We start from the raw sequence: 6,000 nt of genomic DNA, 5'->3' as shown, positions 1-6,000 counted from the left end.
TTCAGACAGATTCTGGCATGATGGAACTTGAGCAACCATTGCTCAGGTCAAATGGAGACATCCATGCACTAAACAGTGGAGAAGACCCTAATTTGTGGTTGAGGGCATGTTTGTGTTTTCTTGTAGGAAAAGAATAACAGCTTCGGCATGGAGCAGAGAAAAACTGGACCTGAGACCATGGGAGCCTACCTAAGCCAGTTTGAGTGAGATCTTCTAAATCAGTATTCCTGACCCTTGCTGTCATCGAATCTAGCACCCAAGAAAGAAAGAAAACAGTTGGTTCGAGATATCCAGCTTCTCAACAGACCTGCTGCATCAACCTTCCGGACCCATGAGTTTATATCGTGAAGCCAACAGAGAAAAAAGGACCCATTTAAAACATTTGGACATTCGTATGGACTGTGATGAGGGGCAAAAGCCTCTTTTCAGTAATTGAACAGGACATGGTCACTTGAAATATCAGACTTGATGGTTCCTGTTTCTGGAATCATGACTAGGCCAGTGTATTTTTCTAGAGAGATGCAACTTGTCCTAATGGGACAAAAAGGAGACTTTGACTCAAGTCGCATAATCAGCTGACATTAAATCAACAAGCTGCATCACCACAGGAACAAATTGGTGCTCTGTGGATAGTGCAACAAGCCTATTCATATTTTTCATAATGCTACATGTGTAACATCAATGATTGTACCTAATGTATCTGTGCAAGTGCACTTTCTAAATGCTTTCCTGAGCAGATCTTGGAACAATTGTAAACTTTATCAAATTGTAAATGTAAATCACATGCGGGTTACCCTTGTAACAGAATGTAAATCACGTACATGTTACCCTTGTAACAGACGAAGCCTGGTAGAATGTTATGGCCCGGATCTGGTGATGGGTACGGTAATGGAGAGGCACTATGTCAATGGGGGTCCTGGAAATGGTGGCAGTGGCGGTAGGCATTCTGGCTTTATGCCGAGCTCAAACATGCCTTGTTCCAGAGGCAAGAGATCCTTAACCAAGTATTGCTTAGCCTAGCCCATGGCAATCCCGATAGCCATGAAGGTTGGTTACAGATGATTTAAAGTTGGGGTGCTCTGATGACAGACAACCTGTGGGGAAGACCCCTCCTGCCTAAAACAGGGGTTCAAGGTCCCCCAAGGACGGGAAAGGGAGGGTGAACCTACTTGACCTAAGCCAGGAGTGCCTCATTTAAAAATAAAAAGGGGTGAATTGTGGGAACACCAGACCTTGAGCAGAGACCCACTTCCCCTTCTGCCTGGGAGTAGGCAGCTGTAAGACAATGTTTACTAAAAACATGTTTACTAAAAACAATACAATGCCTGGGGGCATTAAGTTCCTGGAAAAGGCCTGCCCACAGAAACCACCCTGACCTCGACCTTGTCCAAAGACTAACCACCTCTTCTGCCACGCCCAGATCAGTTTCTGGGGTCAGAGCAGAACCAGCCAGGGGAGAGGAGAGAGCAGAAGCTTCTCTGGTGGGAGCCTTTCTTAGGAAGTTTTCTTGAACATTTTTGGGGCCTGCTTAAAATTTTGTTTACATCGTTGAAGGAGTCTCTGTGTTGTCAATCCCCGACACCCTCCGCACGTTCTCAGAAACAGGCCACGCAGCAGCCGCGACAGAGAGAGAAAGAAAGATAGAGTAGCAGGAAGAAAGAGACACAGAGTAGCAGGAAGAGAGACAGAGAGGGAGAGAGACAGAGAAAGAGAGTAGCAGGAGAGAGAGAAAGAGGGGATCGAGAGTAGCAGGAGACAGAGAGAGAAAGAAAGATAGAGTAGCAGGAAGAAAGAGACACAGAGTAGCAGGAAGAGAGAGAGAGGGAGAGAGACAGAGAAAGAGAGTAGCAGGAGAGAGAGAAAGAGGGGATAGAGAGTAGCAGGAGACAGAGAGAGAAAGAAAGATAGAGTAGCAGGAAGAAAGACAGAGAGGGAGAGAGACAGACAAAGAGAGTAGCAGGAGAGAGAGGGAGAGAGAGAGTAGCAGTAGAGAGAGAGGAAGAGAGAGAAAGACAGAGAATAGAGAGAGAGACACACAGAGAAAGACAGAGACAGGAACAGACAGACAGAGGGGATGAGAGAATTGGACAGGAACAAGGTGGTCGGGTCACTTTTATTTTCTTTCATTGCTATTTTATTTTTTTAAGTTTTTTATTTAAATTAGAAATAAGTCTGCTTCACATGTCAATCCAGGGTCCCTCTCCCTTCCCTCCTCCCCTGCCCCATACCAGCTCCCAATCCCAATTCCATCTTCCCTCTATTCCCAGGGAGGGTGAGGCACTCCATGGGGGATCCCCAAAATCTGTCATATCAACCGGGGCAGGACCGAGGACCTCCCACATTCACATTCCACCAGGTGGAGTAGGCTCCCAAAGTCAATTTGTACACCAGGGATAAATACTGATCCATTACCAGAAGCTCCATTCATGCCTGAGGGTTCAGGGCCCTTTTAAAAGCCAACATCGTGGATGTGCACAGGCGATGCTCTTAGTGGCTGCAGCTGAGGGCATGTCCTATCAGAACCCCAAAGGCAATCCGGTGCAGATGCCTGAATACTGCCACATAGAGATATCTGTATGAATACATCATTCACAAAATACAACAGAAACACTCACATCAGCTATAACACTCATTATGCAACTGGTCATGTGGCCTTAGACAGAATTTGGAGCTACCTTCCTCTACTCCCCATTCCGTGTTTCTTCTACCCTCTGCAAGCGCCTCAGCAGGTCCTGGGTCTTCTCCTAATCTCTAGTCCTTCATGGATATGGTGCCAGCAATTGTTAGCTCTGGTATTTACGACCCTGTTTCCCCTGTTACTTTTTTTTTACTATATGAATTCTATTTAAATTAGAAACTATCTAATTTTACATATCACTCCCAGCCCCCATCTACCTCACATCCTCATACACCCCTCATTGAACCCTTGTGCTACCTCAGTCCACTCGCCAGGGAGGGATCATTAAAATTTGTCAAGTCACTTGGGGCAGGGCCTAGGCCTTCCACCATGTATGTAGTTTAAGAGAGTGTCACTCCAAGGGGTGTGGCCACCCAAAGTCCATTGGTGCAGTTTGATAAACACTGGTACCACCTTAAGAGGCCTCAGATACTGCCCAGTGCTCCTAGCTCACACCTATTTTCAGGGGGCCTGGTTTTATCCTATGCTGGTTTCCCAGCTGTCAATCTGGGGTCCATGAGCTCTTCCTTGTTCAGGTCAGCAGTCTCTGTGGGTTTCCCCAGCCTTGTATTGACACCATTGCTCATCACTCCTCCCACTCTGCAAATGGGTTCCAGGAGTTCACTCAGTGTTTAGCTGTGGGTGTCTGCCTATGCTTCCTTCAGCTACTGTATGAAGGCTCTAGGGTGGCATATAAGGTAGTCATCAATCTCATTATCAGGGGAGGGCATTTAAGGTAGCCTCTCCTCTATTGCTTAGACTCTTAGATGGGTTCATCCTTGTAGATCTCTGGACAATTCCCTAGAGCCAGATTCCTCTTTAAACCTGTAATGGCTCCCTCTATTATCGTCTCTCTTATCTTGCTCTCCTCTATTCTTCCCCTGACTCAAACTTCCTGCTCCTTCGTGTCTTCCTCCCTCCTTTTCTCCCCTTCTCTTTCTCCAAATTCCCTCTCCCCTCCCCCACATGCTCCCAATTTGTTCAGGAGCTCTTGTCCTTTTCCCCTTCTCTGTTTGACAATGGCTGGCTTTATAATTGCTAAGTCTGAACTGAGGTGACTACAGGGGAGGGTCTGCCCTTGCCACCTTGAGAGCTGGGATTGGATCAGTGAAGCCAAACACAGATTGGACTCAAAGCAGCCTCTCTCCACCTGCACCTCCCTGTTATGGTGGAAGGTTAACCCAACCTTCATTCTTTGCCTCCTCAAGGAACCGATGCCTGAAGTATACAGGATGGCAGGATGGCAGCTAAGTGAATAATTCTCCCCCTACCTCCTGCTGAATGTGAGCCCCTAGTCCTGACTCATCCCTTCCCACACTGTCACTTTTCAGCTAGAAGAAGCCAGAATTAAACGGAGGCCCCTGTACCCAGGGAGTCTAGGTTGTTTAGGTGGAAACCCTAGCAGCTTCTGTATCTATGCAGAGAGGTTGGAATGTTTGGTTGCTCCGTTCCAAACCCTGCCCTCAAGATGCCAATGATAGGTCTTCACCTGCAGCCACCTCAGTCTAGACTCTACCCCTGAAAAGCACACTATTGCCGGCTCCATGCACAGAGGGTTGGGGGGAGTGGCTGGTTGGGTGGTAAAAGCCCTCACCTCAGGATTCACCTCTAGGAATCTGGTTTTCGGTTCCCCTGGGGTCACACAGGAATTCTTTGCTCAGATTAAACCATTGTGCTGTGTCTCTTCTGCTCACCTGGTCCTGTCACTCAGGTCTCACCAGCCAACCAGAGCCGCTAATGGACCCACCAGTCAGATGGGAGGGATCTTCTGGAGTCTACTGTGCTGTGTCTTTGGTTCTGTGTAACTGACAGAAGGAATGTGGAGAAGCTGGGGAAATTCTCTCTCCCTCTCTCTGTCCTCTGTCTCTCCTCTCTCTGTCTGTCTCTCCTCTCTCTCCCTCTCTCTCATCATTTCTCCATCTCCCTCTCCTTCCCTCTTTCTTCTCTCTCCCTCTTTGTCTCTCTCCCTCCTCTCTGTATCTCTCCATCTCCTCTCTGTCCCTCTCTCTAGCTCCATCTCCCTCTCTGTCTCCCTCTTCTCTCCCTCATTGTCTCTCTCTCACCTCTCTCTCCTCTCTGTCTCCCTCTCTCTTTCCCTCTGAGGTCTCTCTCTTCTCTGTCTATATATTTCTCTCTCCCTCTCTCTACCCTCTCTGTCTGTCTCTCTCTATCTATCCTCTCTCCTTATCTCCTTCTCTCTCACTACCTTCTCCCTCTCCTCCCTGTGTATCTTTGTCTCTCTTGGGTGTTAGAAAGACAGAGATTGCATCTTCTCTAGCAGAAATGCCTCGATGGATCTTTTTTTTCATTATCTGTGTAAGTTGTTCCATAATAAAACATCAATTAATCATTTATCTTGGGTCTAGTGAACTCATTGACACCTGTCCTTACGTGAAAAAATATTTTATTGAAAATGCACACGAGTATGAATTCTAAATTCTCTACAAAATTGTTGACAAGAAAAGGGATTTCTCTTCTGTGACTTCTTCCCCATTACCTTATATAAAGATGTTACAAAAAAGGATTTAAAATATGAACAGGGTTATAGATGTGGATGAGCAAAATTATTAGAAGTTCATGGCCAGAAACCAGGTCAGGTTGTTTTTTTTGGGTTTTTTTTTTGAGAACTATATGTAGTGTCTGCTACACAAAAACTTGAGGTTCTACCCTTCTTGGGAACATGCATGACCTATCATAAACCCAAGCACTGACATCACATAATTGAATTCGATCAATTCCCTAACCAAACAGATTTTCAAAGGTGAAGATTTTCTCTTGTATGCACTCATTCCTGTATCCCAGGGGTTGAGGCCTTTAAAGTCTTAATAGTTTCCTCTCATCATGCATTGGTTCATGGAACAGAAAGCAGGAATTTAGGACTGAATTTAGACCAATAGACTGATCACTAAGAGGGTTTGTTTAAGCAATTAAAGAAAAGCCTGGAAAAAAAAGGGTTACCTTATCAGCAAACCTATAGAACTTTGTACATAAGAGTTTGCAAGTACAAACACAACAGAGACAACACAATGCTTGAGCAGATTGGTGACACATGTCAGATGTTTTTCCCTGCAGAATCTTGTGCAATTAAATGTATGTTCATTGAAGATCTATTCAAATCCTTTATACCAAGACTTCCTTCAGTATTAAAAATTTTAGGAGCTCACAGATTATTGAGTTATGCAGAGTGCACAGCTTTATCACACTGCTTAAAAATAAGGGATTTCTCTGCAGGGTGATTTCTTTTTTTTTTAAATTTAGATAAGACACAAGGTTGCTTCACAAGTCAGTTCCAGGTCCCTCTCTCTTTCCCTCCCCTCCTCCCG

Source organism: Mesocricetus auratus, unplaced genomic scaffold (assembly GCF_017639785.1).
Source record: "Mesocricetus auratus isolate SY011 unplaced genomic scaffold, BCM_Maur_2.0 contig_9523_pilon_obj, whole genome shotgun sequence".
Classification (NCBI taxonomy): Eukaryota; Metazoa; Chordata; class Mammalia; order Rodentia; family Cricetidae; genus Mesocricetus; species Mesocricetus auratus.
The sequence above is the reverse complement of the archived record's forward strand: the minus strand, read 5'-3'. Positions refer to the sequence as shown.